This window comes from Protopterus annectens, chromosome 5.part0 (assembly GCF_019279795.1).
Source record: "Protopterus annectens isolate FY-2018-M chromosome 5.part0, PAN1.0, whole genome shotgun sequence".
Classification (NCBI taxonomy): domain Eukaryota; kingdom Metazoa; phylum Chordata; order Ceratodontiformes; family Protopteridae; genus Protopterus; species Protopterus annectens.
The window spans coordinates 1457910957-1457930940 of record NC_056735.1 but is presented as its reverse complement, the minus strand read 5'-3'; the positions used below and the strand labels follow the sequence as shown (position 1 = coordinate 1457930940).

The following is a 19984-nucleotide window of genomic DNA, read 5'->3' as shown; positions in this document are numbered from 1 at the left end:
CTTATGCAACCAGCATATTGTACGTTTTTTATTTTTTATAATTTTTTCCCCTAACAGATTTGTTTGCTTTTCAAATGAATTGAACAGGTTATAGGTCACATTAAAGGTGGGAAAAGTTTAGAAATTATTTACTGTAGTCCTGGCATTTTAACAGGGGTGTGTACACTTTTTATATCCACTGTGTGTGTATATATATATATATATATATATATATATATATATATATATATATATGGATCATTCATAGCTGAACATTTGGAATATCTAATGTATTTAATGCCAGCACAAGTTATTGAACAGTCATATGATTGCAGTGTACCATCATTAGTTTGTGCCAAATCAGGGTACAGTGGAGACTGGGAATATGCCCTTTCCCTACTGTTGTGTGATCTTGGAGTTGATATGTATAAGTTGCAGAGGCCCCCCCCCTCCCCACGCACCCATGCGAGGGTACAGGTGGGACTGCACCCTGCAACAAAAAACAGTATTTCATTATTTTGAGTTTTGATCTTGTCACATAGATCTTTTGTGGTTTAAGCACCTAAGTGGTTGATCATTTGCAACACACTTAAATATACACGTACACATGCACACACGTAGACACACATGCATGCACTCTACACATATGTGTGCATCTGTATCTGTATGTAAATGTCTGTCAGTAAATATGGATAAAAATACAAAGACACTGGAGTACACATGTGATGTAATACCTTTTATTAGACCAACACAGGTTTTGCAGTTACCCAGTTTTCCAGGCTAGCAGCAGCCCTTCATCAGGAGTTATTACATTACTGATGTTGGATACAGTGCTTAAATGTGACTTCCACGGTGGTGCAGCGGTAGCGTTGTTGCCTCACAGCAAGAGGTTCTCCCGTTCGATTCTCGGCTTGGGTTGTGCTTAAATAGTTATTTGTGCCTAGAAAGGGAAGTACATAATTTCTTTCTTATTGGCTATAAAAAAGACAAGTGATAAATGTTCGAGTGGAAAAATGTGCTGCTTGGATGTTTAGTATGAAAATTACAGCTCAGAAACAGACACAGCATGTGAGTGTGTGTGTGTGTGTGTGCGTGTGTGCGTGTGTGTGTGTGTGTGTGTGTATATGTGTGTGTGTGTGTGTGTGTGTGTGTGTGTGTGTGTGTGTGTGTGTGTGTGTGTGACTGCATGTAATTTATTGTGTGCGCCTGAAACATTAGAAGACTACAGGTCATGCCAGCTATAAAAAGCAAAGTTTGGCATTATCTTCAGTTCATAGTGAACAATGTGCATTTCCTGTTAACTAAAACATCTGTCTTACAAAGACGGCTTGTTCAGACATTATAACAAACTGCTAATTAAAACTTCCTGTTTTCCTCCTTTATATGTAACTAATCTCTCTAAACATCTCTTGTACTGTGATTTATTTTCTCAAGTGTTAGAGCAGTCTCTGTTATCTTCTCTGCTAAATGAATACCAGCTCTAATGTAACAAGCCAAACTGAGTTTTATGGCAGGGTATAACCCGATTTTATAAAGTTTCAGACTCACACACATGCACATAATGCATCTCTTTGTCATGTCTGAGTCATGTGATTTCTTCAGCACAGGGTGCACCACATGTATTACCTGCTCTGAAGTGCTTCCATCTTTTTTCCTTACCTAAGTGAGGCTTCCAGCAAGGATCTTACCAACTTTCTGCAGACAGAAATAATTGCTTCTGCTATTGATGATTCTTTTTAGAACTCCAGCAGTCAACTGTCCTTGTTGCATCCCCACACATCCTGGTAACATTCAAGTCATTAGCTACAACTACTGGAAGTCTCTAGCTTCTTTGATGTTCCTACTGTTTCATCTCCAACACAGTACTCCTTTTTCTGGCATCTTGCTTCCCAGATACATTATTTTCTACTTTTACTGGTAATGAATTTGAGCTGTCTTTACTTAAACTACTCCATCGATGTTAAATCTACTTCTGTCTTTTTTCTTTACCCTCTTATGAATTACCCCACTGCAGAAATGTGTGCCATAACAAAAAATATGTTTTTCCTTAGATAACTGGCAATTTTATGACAGTAAAAAAGATCATCCCCAGTATCCACCTCCTGTAGTAGCCATCTGATTCTTATTCATTTACGTGAACAGATTCTTACTCTTAACCTCTTGAGTCCTTTTGCTGAGAGAATGTTTTAACCATGTGATCATCCCTGGACCCCCAATTCTCTAATTTATGCACTGCTCTTTAGTGTAGTACTACTCTTTAGTGTAGTACTACTCTTTTGTGTAGCACTACTCTTTTGTGTAGCACTACTCTTTAGTGCAGTACTACTCTTTTGTGTAGCACTATGTCAGTTGCCTTAATAATGTCTGCACAGACAATACCCACAGCTACTTACTGAACTAATAATATAGAAGGAATAATTTTATAACAGGAACCCAATTCACGTTCTTTCCATTTGGAATAAGCAGACTCAGTATGTCTCTTAGTCACGTGTAAATGCCTAGTGAACTAAGTGCATCGACCACAGTAAAACTTCCTTTAACATCTTTCATTAATTGCACTTGACGCCTACAAGCTATGTTAGGCAAGTCTGTTTGTGAGTTTTTTTCTGCAGAATGGCATTTTAGCCTAAAAAGGCTCAGCATGATTGTGTTTGGGACATTACAGTTTGATAACATGAATATCTTTCTTTCTTTCTTTTCTGGGAAGACCACCAGGCTATTGTGCTTGTAACCTCCTTTACTATAAAGACACAGCAAAGAAAGGAAACCAGAAGCTTAGCATAAAACTCTGATGTTTGTGATTTCCATGTATGAAACTTAATAGCTGTTCTCTTTTGTCAGCTACAGTGTTGCCAAGTCCCTGTCTTCAATGGACAATAGGAATGAAAAGAGGTCACGTATTGACGGAAGCACAGTTTCGAACAAGCTAGCTGCTGTGTTATCACCCTCCTACAACAGCACCAAAACATTAAACTTCCTTTTGTCCTTATTCACCAACAACAAGAAATGCATATGTCATATTTACTGTGAAGTATCACCCCAAGGCTGACCTCTGCATTAAATAGAATATGTAATGCTTCAGCTATTCAGTTATTAAATTATCCCCCATGCCCTATGCCCCCCAATATCTCAAAACAGTACAACTAAACAAATTGTAACGTGTAATAGTCTAGGCATGCTGTGTATGTTCACATCATGCCAAGGAACTTTACAATCTGCCATTAGTTCATAGCTAATATGCAACAGTTTCAGTTTCCTGCTTTTCAGTTAGCAAACAAGAAAAAGCTCGACACAAAAATACTAGTTTTTTTCCCAAGTATGAGGAGTTGAAATGTACTTTAATGTAATATTTTAATTGTCTTTCTATAGCTCATTTTGCTTTATTATGTCTCTTCTTCCAAACGACCTTTGTTTTACTTAGTTCTAACCAGAAACTTGTTCCAAAACAGTCAAAGCCACATAATGCAGCCCCCTAACTGCACATGACTTCTGAATTACTTAACAGACAACATATAACTTGGCATTTCACACTGTGTCCACAAGGCAGGTAATTCCCGTTCGGATATTGTTTGAACTGTCGGTGAATGCCCAGCATATCTACTCAGAAATGGTAACTAGAAGCTGGGAAGGTCTCCTGTGCTACAGGAAGGCCAGTGGTATAAATAAAGCAAAACACAGCAGGCAGAAACCCAATCTATTTCTGCACTTCCCCCTCCCAGGCAGCACAGCAATTCTAATTATTGAGTTACTCTGTGGCATTCTCTTTCCCTTCATTTGCTATGATCAGAAGATTTCAAATACCCTTCCAAGTCACTATAACTGCAACTGTTCTAAGGAAGGGAGTTTATAAAAACACTCCATCCTACCGATGTCTATGCAGTTCTCCAGCATCCTGGATCTATACATTCCCAAACTTGTCCCACCACTGCTACAAAAAGAAACATGACCTCCACACCAACCTGTTAATTTTTAGATGTTAAGGTGTATCTTCCTGGGGCATAATTAAGTTAAATTAAATTACCTATAGTACAGTAGTACAGAGGATTACGTCTATAACCTATTAATAGGTTCATAGGTTCATAGGTGTGTAGTAGTCTAATAGCCCTGGAGTCTTTACAAGCCTAGCCCATAGAAGTGCGCTAGTACTGTGCCGCCCGATGTTAGTTCCCAGTGCCTTTATCAAGTAGAGCCACTGGAGTGACCCCCCGGGGTGAACTTTCTATTTCCCATCCACTCATCAAGATTTCTCTTGAAGAGGGCCAGTGAGGTGCTCTGCTTGATGTGTATGGGAAGTCTATTCCAGAGTATAGGCAGTCTCTAGGCTATGAACCTGTCCCTCCAGCATGTTCTCTTGATTGTGGTAATGAGGTTGAGGTCTCTGGAGTGTGTGGTGCGGAGGGACTGGGATTTCTTTAGATGTAGCATTTCTAACAGAGCTGGGTCAGACATGGCTTTGTAAGTCAAGCAGAGATCACCTCTCTTAGTAGACGATATGAGACAGAGAATAGCTGGAATTTTTTGAGTCAGTCCATATAGGACATGTGTTTAAGGCCTAGGATCCTCTTCATGAGGTACTTTTGTGGCCTTTCCAGCTGATGCATGTGTCTAGTGAGGTACATGCCAAATGGGGCATTACACTCGATGATTGGCCTAATGAGAGAAGAGCAGAGAGAGAGATGATGGATGCAAAACCCTTGGTAATGAAATGTGCCACATAGAAGGACTTTCTGACCACAGTGGAAATGTGGTGGTCAAAGGAGAGGTTGCTGTCAACCTGTGTCTCCAGATCTCTTATAACGCCTTCAGTGTTCAGTGGGCTCCCATCGATGTGGTAATTAGTGGGAACTGAGTTTTTCTGAAAAGGAATGTTGACACATTGTTTTGGCATTAAACTTAAGGCCATGGTTTCGACAACAGTGATTGGTCTCCGTGAGGCCTTTCTGTGGGATGTCTACATCACTTGGGGAGTTAATAATGGCTCCCAGCTTGCAGTCGTCTGTGAACTTGGTCAGCCAGAGTCCTTCCATGTTGGCCTGGACTTCTGAGAAGTAGATGCCAAACAGGAAAGGACCCAAAACTGATCCCTGTGGGACTCCACCCATGACTGGTCGGCAGTGTGACTTGGAGTCCGCTACTTTCACACTGTGGGTTCTATCTGTGAGCCAATCTGCAACCCACCTAGTGATATAGGGGTTGATGCCTAGTTTGGTGAGTTTATCAGTAATTCCTGAGTGGAGAATGGCATCAAAGGCCTTGGCCTGATTGAGGTAGGCTGTATGAACTGCCTTGCCCTCATCTACAGCTCTGGTGACTGACTCAAAGAAGTCAACCAGGTTGAACAGGCATGATCTAGCTTTCACAAAACCAAATTGCATGGGATCTAGAGTTTGGAGATTCCCTATATCCTTGTTAATTAGGTCCATGATGATGCATTCCACAGGCTTACATATCAGACTCGTCAGGCTAATGGGACAATAATTCCTGGGGTCTGCAGTTGCTCTCCCTTTATGGAGAGGGATGACTGTAGCAGTGCACCATTTGGTAGGGACAAAGCTTGAGGTGAGGCTGTGATTCAACAGGGCAAACAGATGTGGTGCCAGTTCACTTTGTAGTTCATGTAGAACACATCCACGGATATTGTCGGGTCCCATAGAAGCTGTATTCTTGGCCTTAAACAATGCAGCTTTAACCTGTGCTGCAGTAATGCTGGATGCCTGGCATTCCTCCGATATTGCGATTGGTCTTTTAAGGGGGGGAGACAGGGGTAAAGTTGGCACTAAATCTGTGGGCTAGTATGTTGGCAATATCTGTTAGCTCATTACAGGAGGTACCATTGTGCAGTAACTCAGAGCAAACCTGAGCATTGCTCTGGAGATTCTTGATATAACTATAGAAGGCTTTGTGGTTGTTTTTAGTGTCTGCCGCAATTCTGCCTTCATAGCTGGCTTTAGAGGTTTTGATGAGGGATATCAACTTTTTGTTGAGGACAATAAGGGAGTTCTTCCAGTCTTGGGACGTCACCTTTCTCTAAAACAGTTTCTTCCTTCTATTGTAGAGTTTATTAATGGCAGAGGACCACCAACTTGGCTTCCTTTTTTGGAGGAGAGCATCTTGGTTCTATTGGGTTTGGCTAGTTGTATGCATTTATCTACGTGCTCGTACAGTGTATTGGTGTATGACTCGGTAGTCATGCATCTATTTTCCACTGACATATGTGCCGTGAAGTTGGCCACCTCTGTTTTTAGGAGCCCAAAGTCAGCTTTGGAGAAGTTTTTCATGGTGGTTACCTTTGCGGGGGGTGTGGGTGAGATATGGATTTCCATGGTGACTAGTTTGTGGTAGGATCTAACCAGGGAGGAATTGACTACTGGTGTAGAGCAACGTTTTCCAATGTTAGTAATAACCAGGTCAAGGATGTTGCTTCCTCTAGTGGGGGTAAGAATGAGCTGGTCCAGAGCATTGGAATTGATGAATTCCAGGAAGCGTTGGGCCAGTGTATTGGTGCATGAGTAGTTTTCTCAGTTGATGGAGGGTTTAGTTGAAGTCACCTAAAATGAGAGTGTTGGGTTGGACCTTAATACTTTCCAAGGTGCTTAGGAACGTGGTGTGAGAGTCTTGGAACATGGTTGGGAACCTATAGCAGGCTACAACCTGAATCGCTGTCTTACCCAATGTTAGTTGCACCTAAAGTATCTCAGATGCGTTATGCTGGGCTACTAGTCTGGAGGTGTGCATATCGTTTATGAATATGGAAACACCACCGCCTTTGGAGCTTCATTCCATATTCTGGGTCCGAAAGGTATGGAATGAGCTATAGCTTGGTACCACAGGGATGCTTTCTGCTGCTTTAAACCAGGTCTCCATTACAGCACAAATGCTGATGTTCTCTATTTTGAGGAGTGCTTCGAGCAAGTGCATCTTGAGATTTAGACTTCTAGCTTTGAGCAGCATGACCCTCAGATTGCATTTATTTATAGCTGTTATGGCGGTAATTTGGTCTTTGGAACATCACCTAAAAAAGGCACTATAGAGGTGGCAAGAGCCTTAGCCAGTATCCAGAAACCTAGGGGTGACAGATGCAGGCCATCTTTGGCAAAGCATCAAGGTCTGTCAATCATGTCATCCCAAGCAGACAGATACTGGATCCCCTTAGAATAACACCAGAAACTTAGCCAGTTGTTGAAGTCAATCATTTTCTGCTTCTACTGCGGTATCATTCTGAGCAATGGTAGGAAGCTGCTCAGGGCTAGGGTCATACGTGCCTGGACCACATAATCCAAGACCTCCTCCATGTCTCTTTTCATGTAGTCCAGTGAGGTGCATCTCAGCTCATTCACACCCACATGGACAGTGACATACTTGCACTTGTTGTGGAGTGACCTGAGTGTGTGTGTTATGTGCTGGATTCTGGCACATGACAGAGAGCTGACTGTTACCTTCTCCTTATTCAGCCTAGTGAGTGGGACATCAGTGTGCCTCACTATCGAATCACCTATGATTAGTGTATTGGGCGAGCTGTTTTGCCTTAGGGGCTTAGGTTGAGGGGCACACTGTGTAGGTGAGCTATGTGTCTTGTGGTCTGTGCTGTGTTGTGGTGATGAAGTGCATGTCTGCCTTGGAGGTCTCTGCTGTTTGGGCAGATTTCTACTGAGAGCCTCCATGAAGGTGGGTGCATGGTTTATGTTTTTATTTGAAAGCTGTGATGGTGGGTGTTCTGGAGGGCTATGTGTTGAAACCCAAGAAGATGCTGTAATTTAAAAATTAAATCTGCAAATATTACAGAATGGAAACTTGCACAGAAATGAGAGACCAGGAAGAGTTACCCAAATGACATTTAAGAATATAGAAATTAATCAATACTACCCAATAAAAACAAAGAAATTACAGTGAGCACCATTTCAAACAGGTTCCCAAGCAAGTCATGTGATCAGTCCCTAATCTACTCTAACACTAGATGGCTCACTGGTTACCTCACTCACTACTCAGTAAAGTGTGCTATCCCCAGAGTTGTAATAATTTCCAGCAGCTACTTATGAGGAATCTAAAGTGGCTGTACAGACAGCACCCTCTTGTGACAAGTAGGTACAGCCACCTGTCTTGCATACTTATTTATTTATTTATTTATTTATTTATTTATTTATTTATTTATTTATTTAACACTTGTTAAATAAAAGAAGGTACAGCCACCTGTCTTGTATACCCATCCAATCTCCACATTACATTCTAAAGGGGAAAACATAACTTTGTCCATCCTAAAAATGCTGCAATATATGGGGATAAGGGGTCTTAGTGCGAAGCTCCATCCACTCTCAGTGGACACTACTACAATTAAAGTTAGTACTAATAATGTTATGGACACATATTGGATGCAGCAAGAGGGAACTGCAATGGGCAGAGATAATAATCAGTCAAGGCTGCACATCTGGGTGATGAAAAAAATATGTCTTGGAAATGACTGAGTGAGAAGGGAAACACCGAGGGTGAAGATTACAGACATTGTTCTTTACTAAAGGGAAAAGGGAAGCAAAACTTTGTCAGCAGTGTTATGCTCTCGATGTCTTCACTACAGATACTGGCCATAGTAAAAGAAATATCCAAAGCACATCAGGAAGGTTGGGCAGTTCATTTTTGCTTTGACAACTGGCACAGAGTATTAACACTTTGAGCTGTTAATGAGCCTTCCTGTAGTTAAGGGTACAAAGTTTGATTCCTTCCACCTCCATTTGTCTATATGTGTGACATTGGGCAAATCACTTAATAAGAGAGTGCTCCCTCAAAGGGACAATTGTGCAATTTCAGCTTACCTAGTTAATAAATCTTCTTCTTTTGGCTTTTTCCCGGTTAGGGGTCACCACAGCAGATCACCTGTCCGCTCATGATTGGCAGCAGAGTTTTTACGGTGTCGAATTGCCAGCCCAGCGCCCAACCTTCCACAGAAGGCACACACACACACACACACACACACACACACACACACACACACACACTCACTACTAGGGCCAATTAAGAGTGTCCAATCCACCTACAGCATGTCTTTTGGGATGTGGGAGGAAACTGGAGGAAACCCACTTGACCACAGGAAGGACATGCGGACGCAGCACAGAAGGCACCCCAGCCAAGGATCGAACTGGAGAACCTCTTGCTGTGAGGTGGCAATGCTAACCGCTGCACCACCGCTGCCTCCCACCTAGTTAATAAATAAATACATTAATTAATTAATTAATTAATTAATTAATTAAATAGAAATGCTGCATATAAATACCAAAGAGAAAATATGGAAAAGGGACTTGCATTCTAAGTCATTTTGGAAAGAACTGCTCCATAAGGAAGAAGGCGCTCATCATAAACCCATATCTCAAACTAACACAGAAAGAGATGTAAACATGGTGACATGGTCAGCACTGTGACAGTAGGCAGAGATTCTCTCTCATGTCTCTCCGCCTCACTCTAAATATCTTTTGCTAAGGGCATGACTGATGCTTGCTAAAAGCATTGCTGGAGGTACAGGAAACTGAGTGGTCTCTAACAGAGTGTGCTTATATGATTAATGGAAGAGGTCAGCAAAGGATGGAACCACTTGCCAAGCAGCGACAGATTCCACATGGAGTCTGATTAAGAAGACAAAGGACAAGTGGCAACATTTTTGCATTGTCATCGACTAAGTAAAGGCAGAGGTCTCAAACAGGTACTTACTACTTACTGGAGCTTAAAGGCAGGATTCAAAGACATTGTTATATTCCATACTAAATATTATGATTTTGTACTGTTTGTAATATTGCAGGAAATATTAATTCATAAGACAGGGTACAGATTAACCCTGTTTCTTCTTAACATTTTGTCATCCTGTTTTTGGTAATGAGAAGTTACACCATCTCTGTTACTCACTAATTCAGATGTATAATAATGCAGTTAATATACAACACGATACGTTTAGCTAACCGCATAAGAGTTAAGGTAACTGTTGGATACCAAACAGACAGTAAGGATATGTGGAAATTGTAAATACAATCATATTTCCAACAATTACCTGTGCATAGCGTTGTTGCAAAAATTAGTTATGACTAACATTAACACAGTTATGGTGCAAAAAGGACACATTTTAAATCTCATTTTTATCATCTTTGATTTCCTTTGTAAAAGTGAAATAAGATATATATCAGCCTAGACAAAGCAGTGATGGACAAACTACATAACACTGAAGTAATGGGAGCCATGATGGAGTTAATCACAAACTACTAAAGTATGTAGTCCCCATTACTGAAGACATTCTAGGAGGGAATATAAGTAGGTGTGTCAGACCTTATGGCCTGTTACCAAAGTATGAAGGCCAAAGGTTAACCTAATTATGATACAGAGTGTTGTTATTCTGAAATGATTTGCGGTGCATATTTTTCCAGTATGTTCTACATGGGCCAGAATCAGATTACCAAATATAACTTGTCGTAAAGAGGTTGCCAGTGTCAAACTTTTGCAGACATTTTGAAATGTAAATCTGAACAGGGATAGATCTAATTTTGTGTGCATTCTATACAACATTCAAGTCTGAGTTCTTGTTTGGGTCATATGTTACAACACATCTGCTCAATAATTCTGTATTTGTAGGCTATAAAGATTACAAAATATAACTTTTAGCAACAGCAGCATTACAAGTAGATGGTACTGGAGTCAGGGCTAATAACTAGTACAAGGAAGATGCTAGCAAATGGAGTAGGAAATAAAAAGGACATTTATTAAACACATCTTCTTGAGAAGGTGACAAGGTGACTGGAAGGAGAGTCTACAAACTGGGTGTTATGTACTGAGTTTCCAATCTAAGTTAATTGCTGAACACTGGCTCTTTCAGTTTAGGAAAGGGATATCAATTTTATCTTGTGTTTTTGGTCAAGATAAGAAGGGTTTAAATAGTTTACACAAATAAAGAAATGAGCAAGTCAAAGGTAGAATGAGAAAGAAGGGGATGGATAACAGCATACAAGAAGAATGAAGAGTACAGACAGAGAGGTGGGATATGCAGCTGAACAGAGCAGAAGAGTGATCAGAAGTTGAGAATGTTCACCATTCTAATGAACCTGCTGCCTATTGAGGGTGCAACAGGTGCCCACATATAGGCTGCCCACATATAGGTGACATAAGGGCACTCTGAGCCTAGCTTTATGGAGTATGCAGGAACTGGATAACAGAGAGGTTAGAGGGGGGCCTAAAGGTAGCATTAGCCATATGAAATGCAAGACGGATGAACAACCTTGGTGAAAGAGAAAGAATATTCTGGAAATAAATGCAGAAAAAGGTAAAGGTAGCAATAACACAAGAAAAAAGGTGAAGAAAAGGAAAGTTGTGAAATTTATTTTGCTTATTTGTATTTGTTTTCTGTGCAGAGCACTGATCTCCATGAACGTTTTTCAGACTCAGCCCGGGAGCGGTATCTGGCTAAGTGAATTGCTCAGTCACACAGTTAGGCAATGGATGCTGAGGAAATTAAACCCTCTATCACCGGACCACAGGAATTAAACAGAAAAGGGTACAAAGCAGAGCAAGTGGTCCAAATGACAGAAAGAAGAGGAAGGAGGGGGCTGCTGCTTTAAGCCACAACAGTTTAAGATGAAAAGTAGGAGAAAGCAACAGATATTGATAAAATGTGGCTGAAAATGTAAAACTGAAGAAGTGTTTGAGTGCTTTACAGCTACACTATAATGGAATGTATAGCTCACAAGAAATGTTTAACACAGTTATAAAGAACAAAGAGTAATGGGGATAAACTGATTATAGGTGGTGAGTTTAATGTTATTAATCCAGATTGTTGAAGTTTTTTAGTAAGGAAGAATTTCAAAGGAAGTGCCAAAATGATGTTACATCCTGATAGGGAACTGGTGAGTGTAGTTGACTTCTGGAAGGAAATAATGGCTGAACAGTAAGAAATAAACCTTTTCTAGGGACAAATATACAGAGGATAGCTGGTTCAGGGAATTACACAATAGCAGAGAGGGTGTATTACACTAAAATAACAAAGAACATTACAAAATTGTGCCATACCCTATGGATGAAATTGGGAGAGGAAAAACTAGAAACAAGGTAGACGGAGACAGAATACATGAAAATACACAGATCATGGCAAGAATAACTAGATGAAGACTATGGTATAGCAGATGATAATACAGAACACAAAGGTGATGGGAATAAATATAGATTACTGTCAGGATGACATCAGGGCTTTATAGAAAGATGGAAATGTGGCACAAACAGAGAAGTACAATAGACAGTGATTGGATAGGAGGAACACTACTAGACAAGCAGTTGAAGGATCTACAACAATGAAAATCTGCTGAAGATGATGTGGACAACTAAAACAAATTGGATAAAAAAGAAAGCTAGAAAATTAAAGTAAGAACATCAGATGGGGGTCTGAATTATGGAAAAGGGGAGCTACACAGTTGATTAAGAAACAGACTGATATGCACTTCCTACTGTGGAAAATAAAAGATCAAAAACAACAAGTGTGTAATAAGGATCTGAAATGAGAAGAGGACTCATTGTTACCTAGAAAGGATGATATAAGCAGGCAACATGGTCATTTTATAAGAAACTATACCAAAAGGAAAAGCTGCCAGAACAAATGGATGGACTTTGTGATATGGATGGAATGATGTCAGTAATGGAACAAAGGACCCACTAGTAGAGGTAAGAGGCAGAGGTTCTAGCAGCTGCATTGCATAACTAAGGGGTAAAGCTTGAGGGGGTTAATGATTTCCCAGTGGATGTTTACAAGAAATTGGGGTCTGAGGTGGGATAATTTGATGAGGATTATTGACAGAACACTAAAGGATGAGAGGATCCTGCTAAAGATGAGGAACTGACTCCCCAGATATTTGTTATGAGTCTCTTTAGGCCACTGAAAGGTCCTTGTCATGTGGATGATTAATGATACACATACCTTAGTTCCAGGGAGATGAACACCCCCCACATCCTCCACAATTCCACTTGTGGGTGACACAATTTGACAACCACTTGCATGGTCTCCCAGGCCCACACCCTATTAGTCAGGAGTTGGTAGGCAATGTTCTGACTGTACTACCTGCAATGGCATGGAGGGCAACAGCATATAACTTTGTGGGGAATGGGTCCAATAGCTGTTAATAACATTTTCTGTTCAGATCCAGCTTTTGCTACCCAAAGTACTCTCAACTCTTTGTATGTCATAAAAACTCGGTGTTCAGACTAAGTCTATGTAGCAGTGCAGCACAGCTGTTTCATATTCTCTGAATTGTTCGACTGTTCTTGATATGATATTTTGCCTAATCAATATGCTTCATTTACATTAGGAACCTCATTTCCATATCAGTATGTGGTCATTTGTATGTTCTGCACACCACTCTATTTTTACCTTAGTTTGTCCACTCTGCTTGTCTTTGAACCCCCCCCCCAAGCCAGAAAATAGTCAAATTTGGCCCCAGGCACAGTAATGGATCACAGCCCACCCAACAGCCAAGCCCCTCCTCCACAACCAGTCCCCCCCTGCAACCATTCTACTGTCCCATTACTTGGCCATCTCTACCCAGTTACCATAAACACTGTTCAAACCTGTCAGTGTACATACTATTTTCTTCTTTACTTCTACAATGACTACAGATATTTGGGGTTATTTAAGCCTTTTACTTAATTTTTTTAGCACAAACACTGATAAGCATTTGTTAAATAAAACAGTTGCCTCACAATGAAAAGTGACTTAGCATGAGCAACAGTAAACACCTCAGCCCTTGAAACTCTTATTCACTGAAACAGCATTGAGACCCACATTCAAAGAAATGCATCTGGCCAGTGGAGGATTATATTTACCTTTGGGCTGTTTTCAAACCATTGGACACCTGCACATATTTTTAAGATCATGCATGCATTTATGTGTTCTTTAATTCACCTTCCTGATTTTATTAAATTATATTCTTTGTTTAATACAGTACCACCCATTAGACTGTGCCATACATTTATAGTTTTTAACATTTTTCCAGTAAGCAATGAAACAAAATATATAAACCAATTGTAACAACCATCTTCTTGGTCAGTAATCAAAGAGCCTGAATCCTCACCACTGAACTGAAGAAGGACGTTTATTTGAAATACAAATGGATACACTCAGTATTTCCAGATGCAGCTCTTGCATTAAGTACAACCTCCCTTAAGAGCACACAGAGAACACACTCAGCCTGGTGTCTGGATTTCTCTATAGCTGTCACCCACCACGTCCCTAGTAAGACTCCCCACTGGTGCAGCTCTAGGGTTAGGTCCTCAGCTGAGCGTCCAAGCAAAGTCCTCCAGCACCATCTCTGTGAAACCAGTGCTTCATGTCCCTGTCCCAAGTAGCTGACACACACACTCTTTAAGATTTCATTTTTCACACACAGACACATAGACACACACACACCTGATGTGCACCCTTCTGCCCAGAGTATATTGTAGTTATCACTGCCACCAGACACTCCACAATCAGCTACTCTAAGGCCATTAACAAAGGGTGTCCAATTATACTGTGTAATATTAATACTAGTACAAATGGTAGTAGTTGATCAAGACAGATAGGCCTTCAGGAGTGGCCCACACAGTGTCACCAAATAAATATAAGCACTCTCAAAGGTTAAATACTTTCTAAAAGGGACCAGCCACAATAAAGGCGTTAAATATATTTAATAATAAATAATAAAAGAACATGAAAATACTGAATATATACTTACAGTAAACCACAGAGTCCAAATCACAGGAAATGTTGAAAATAACATTAATGGACAGACTCAGACAAATAAAGAAAAACAATATCTAAACTAAGATTCACTATATTTTCCTGACTGAGTCTCATAGAATTACTATTCCCTATGTACTTAACAGAGCAAGGTAGATGTTGTGGTAAAAATGGTCCTTTCTGCTGTCAGGCCCAAGACTCAATACTGAAAGCAATCTCTGCAAAATATAATTTCCAAGATGGCTTGAAGAATGACCTCATCCGGTCACCTGCCCCTATGTTCTCACAGTATCTCCCTTTGAAGCTTGGGCAGGAATTTAGCATAGATGGCTACAAAACACATTTAAATGTTTATGGCAGTGCCCTGGAGCCATGAAACAATTACAGTACTTCCCCTCTTTCTATTGAAGCTACTAAACAATGGCTTTTCCAGGTCTACTGTCTCTGGTCCTATTCATCACAGTGGGATGCCATTTTAATAGTTTAACAGCTCATTTACATTTCCCTTATTTTTTCTTAAAGTAAGCTAGCTGGCTAAACCTCTGTTCTTCAAGTGTCCTTTGCTAACATATATACACATAGTTCTAATACATTTGTAACATAAGCATCTGCACAAATCAGTTTGATATTCAAATGCCATACAGTTCCAATACATTTCTAACACAAGCAACTTGTACATATCAGTTTGATATTCAAAGGATATCATTCTTTACAAATCTCCAGCTAGCTATGCTGGCACTAGCCCACATCATCACACCAATAATGACAAAACAGGTCTATATCATATGAGCAAATTGCACAAATTGTGAACGCTCATAATATCGAACGTACCGGACCTCGAACTTCCTATTCTGGGAGGCTGTGCCCCCCCCCCCCCTAAATATATATTCCAACTCTGAGATCGCACTACAGTGAGGAAAGGGCAAATATCCCATTCTTCACTGTACCACGATCTCAGAAAAAGAACTTTGATGTCCGGTACGTTCGATATTATGAGCATTCGTAATTTGTGAGATTCGCTCATATGATATAGACCCTGACAAAACTACCCATTTCAGAACATTTCAGACATAAAAGGTCACTCAAATGGCTGTCATTATAATCCACCAATATTGGTCAATATGCACAATCTCTGCACAAGTAAAAGTCATCTGTAGAATTCCACGTTAAATATAACCACAGAGGAGTAGCTAGGCCATTTGGAACCCAGGGTGAGACCCTCATCCCCCCCCCTCCCCCAAGCCTGAGCAGAAAAAAAAATTTTTTTTAAACTTTTCAAAAAAGCATAAAAGACTGGGAAGGTTTATTGAAATTTTAAAGCATTTTCAGAGTAAATTATTCAACTGTCAAGTGATGCACAACTAGACACATTACTTTAGTAATTTAAGGAAACCCCACAGTTAGCTTTCCCCTAACACAATTCATAGTTAACTACTAAGCTCTTGTGGACCACTTTAAGCCTAGACAACTTCCCCTGGTGAGAATCATGCTCTGTATCACGTTTCTGTGAGGTAAACACTATTTTGCCAACCCCAACCCCATATGTTAAAAATAAAGCATGACTGTGTAATATCATGCTTTTTATACTATAATAGCTTGCCTAGTGTGCTACATATAAAAAGTAGCAATGCATGGCAGCTTTGAGCAAACAAGTAAGGCATTCAGAGGTGTACATGGTTGATACTGCGAAATCCTGCATTGATGTTGTGAGTCATTGTGACCCCAAAGGCAACTTACTTAGGCAAGTGCATGACTGATGACTTACTGAGAGAGTGTGCTGCTAATATGAAATTCCCAAACTACTCTATCATCTTTGTAAACTATGAAGCCAGAACTGTCATAGGAAAACTAGGTTATCTGTTCAGCGCAGCCTGCAGCGTGCTAACTGGTTGTCTGCCCCTTTTATAACACTTCTACGTATGACACTATTTAAGTATCCAAACCCAAATGGCAAGAAAAAATTCAATGTGTCAACGTTAAAAAAGGTTAGAGAGTTCAAGTATGCAAGGTTTTAACACACAAACAGAACCATCTGTAAAGCTAGGATCTGGACTGGAACTGACAGATGCAACTTCTCTGATGTACATTATTACACCTTCCTTGAATTTTCCCAACCTGTCCAGGGTTGTCCCTCTTCCAGGCAGGCCCCATCCCAAAGTATAAAAAAAAAGCAGGATCATTCACATTTCATCCTTTTGGATCCCAGGTCCAGGGCAGCAGTGACCAAGTCATCCTAACATTCCAATGACTGCACTGCTAAATTAAAAAAAAAAAAAAAAAAAAAAGAACAAAGCTACTAGTTAACATGCCCACAGTGAATGATTAAACAAATAAGCCAAAACAAAGTATCTCACTTGCTGTGAGCACCAAGATAAAGCCCTAGAACTGTCTTCTCTGTATTGCCCCCTTCACCTGCACAGCCAATCACAGGTCTTTGGGGTGGTGCACACACATGATGACGTAAGGGGGAGGTGAAAGGCATGATGGAGTGTCTTTGACTTCTTCCCATTTCCATTACTTTGTTTCTCTTAAAGGGAATTAAATCTCAGGACACCCACTTCTCTTACCTGGATCTACTAGACTCCATCAAGGTACCCCCTAACATCCTGATCCTTGCTGACTTCAACTACCCCACCACAGACTGGGTGAACTATTCTTGCACTAATGCACTGTCTCAATGATTCCTCGACTTCATCAGTTCTAATGCACTAGACCAGCTCGTCTCATCCCCCACAAGGGGAGATAACATTCTGGACTTGGTTCTCACCAACATGGGTGACTGCTGCAACACTCCCATAGTACGTCCTTTCCTGCTTAGATCAGATCATCGGACTGTCTCATTCGAAGTTTCTATCCCACCTAACCCCACCCCCAGCCGAAATCAAGCTAAAAAACTTCTCAAAAGCTGACTACAACCTCCTAAGGTAGGGTATCTGTAGCTTCACACCACAGCTTCCCCCCACAGGATGCAGACAACTATGCTGAACAGTGCGCCAATGCAGTTTACAAGCATTTGTACAACTGCATGGACTCAGCCATACCCAATAGAACTAAAACCTGCTCCTCAAGGAAACACAAACCTGTTTGGTGGATATCCTCTATCAACAGGCTTTACAACAAAAGGAAGACTGTTGTCCAAGGGTAAAAGGGAGCAAATTCCAAATTGGAAAAACTCCTTCCTTAGCCTCAACAAACAAATTAGATCACTAGTGAAAACCTCCAAGGCCAATTATGAATCGAAACTAGCCTCCATAACAAAGGGAAACCATAAAGTCTTCTTCAGTTACGTCAGAAACCTCCATTTCCAAGCCCAGGTTTGTTCAGAATTAGCACTTAGCAGTATCACATACACTGATCCTGTTGACTTAGCCAACCTGCTAGCAGATAGGTTCAGTGCAAACTTCACCCATCTTGTCCCCCCAAAGGCCCTTTCAACATCCCCGATAGTTATCCCACATCTCACATCTCCATAGATCACGTGTTACAGGCTCTATCCAAGGCAAAAAACACAGCTTCTGTGGGACCTGATAGTATCCCAGGAAGTATTCTGCACCATCTCCAGCAAGAACTGGCTTTGCCATTGAGCACCCTATTCAACCACAGCCTAGTTACTGGCTTCATTCCAGCAGAGTGGAGAACCGCCATTGTCATCCCCTTGCCTAAAGGTGGTGCCATCACTGACCCTGGAAACTATCATCCCCATTAGCTTGACAAGTCTGATCTGTAAAGCCATGGAACGTATTATTATGGATCTCATAAACAAGGACATAGGCAATCTCCAAGCACTTGACCCCACCCAGTTTGGATTTGTCAAGGGCAGATCTTGCCTGTTGAACTTGGTCGACTTCTTTGAGACTGTCACCAAGGCCCTGGATGAGGGAAAGTCAGTACATACAGCTTACCTTGACTTCACCAAGGCCTTTGACGCAATCCCCCACTTGAGCATCATTGAAAAACTTAAACAACTTGGCGTAAATCCCTATCTCATCAGGTGGGTGGGCCATCTGGTTCACCAACAGGACCCTCAAAGTCAAAATAGGCACCTTCACCTCCGATAACAGACCTGTCACTAGTGGGGTTCCCCAGGGATATGCCCTGGGACCCCTACTGTTTGGCATCTATTTCTCAGAGTTAGAGGCAAAGACAAAAGGCCTGTGGCTGACCAGGTTTGCCAACGACTGTAAGTTGGGTGCTATCATTGACTCCCCAAGCGATGTTAACATACTGCAAGAGGGTCTCACAGCAACTAATGGCTAGTGCCAAAGTCATGGCCTCAAGCTGAATGCAAAAAAATGTATCATCATACCATTCGGCAAAAACACGCCACTATTGATTACCACATCAACGGCAACCCCCTAAGTACACAACCTGTGGTGAGAGACCTGGGCACTCAGGTTGATAACAACCTCACATTTGACCATCATGTAGCAGCAGTGGTCAGAAAAGCCTTTTACTTGGTTTATCTCATAAGTAAAGGGACTGTATCCAGATAAAAGGGGTTATTACCTCTCTATACTCCTCCTTCATTAGACCAATAATTTAGTATAACGCCCCATTTGAGATGTATCTCTCCAAATATCTACACAAACTGGAAAGGCCACTGAAATACATCACAAAGAGAATCCATGGCCTCCAACACCTGTCCTCCTATATGAACAAGCTCAAATCACTATCACTCTACTCGGTATCATACAGATTGCTCAGGGGTGATCTGTGTCTTGCCTACAAGGCAATCTCGAACCCTGCCCTACTAGAAATACTCCATATCTGTAAGTCTAACTCCTCATGCACTAGCCGCTTAAAAGGCCTGAACCTAATATGTGACATTAACAAAACCTGCTGGAGAGACAGGTTTGTCTCTCAGAGGCTGCCCTGTCTCTGGAATAGACTTCCCATACACATCAAACAGAGCACCTTGCTGACCCTCTTCAAGCACAACCTTGATGAGTTGATGGGAAACCACAAATTTGTCCCAGCGTTCCACCTGCGTCCCTCAGTGATGCGGGTGACGTGCTGACTTGAGGTTTCTTTTGGGAGATAAACTCTGGGCTAGGCTTGTAATGGTTCCAGGGCCATTAGCCTAGTAATCTCCTATGATCCTATGACACATGTCTTTATATACATATACACACAGACACACACACATATATATATATATATATATATATATATATATTATAAACAAAATTTTTTTTTATTTATTCAGTGCACATTGCACTGCAAACAAGGCAGTGCCTGAGGCAATTGCCCCACTTGCCCCAACCTTGCTAAACTACTGTA

The 19984-nt window shown here is 41.0% G+C and overlaps 1 protein-coding gene across 1 annotated transcript in view; it reads right to left on the bottom strand.

The window, feature by feature from the left end:
* Positions 1 to 19984, bottom strand: part of P2RY2 (purinergic receptor P2Y2) — a 588691-nt gene that overhangs the window by 318626 nt on the left and 250081 nt on the right. The window lies entirely within an intron of this gene.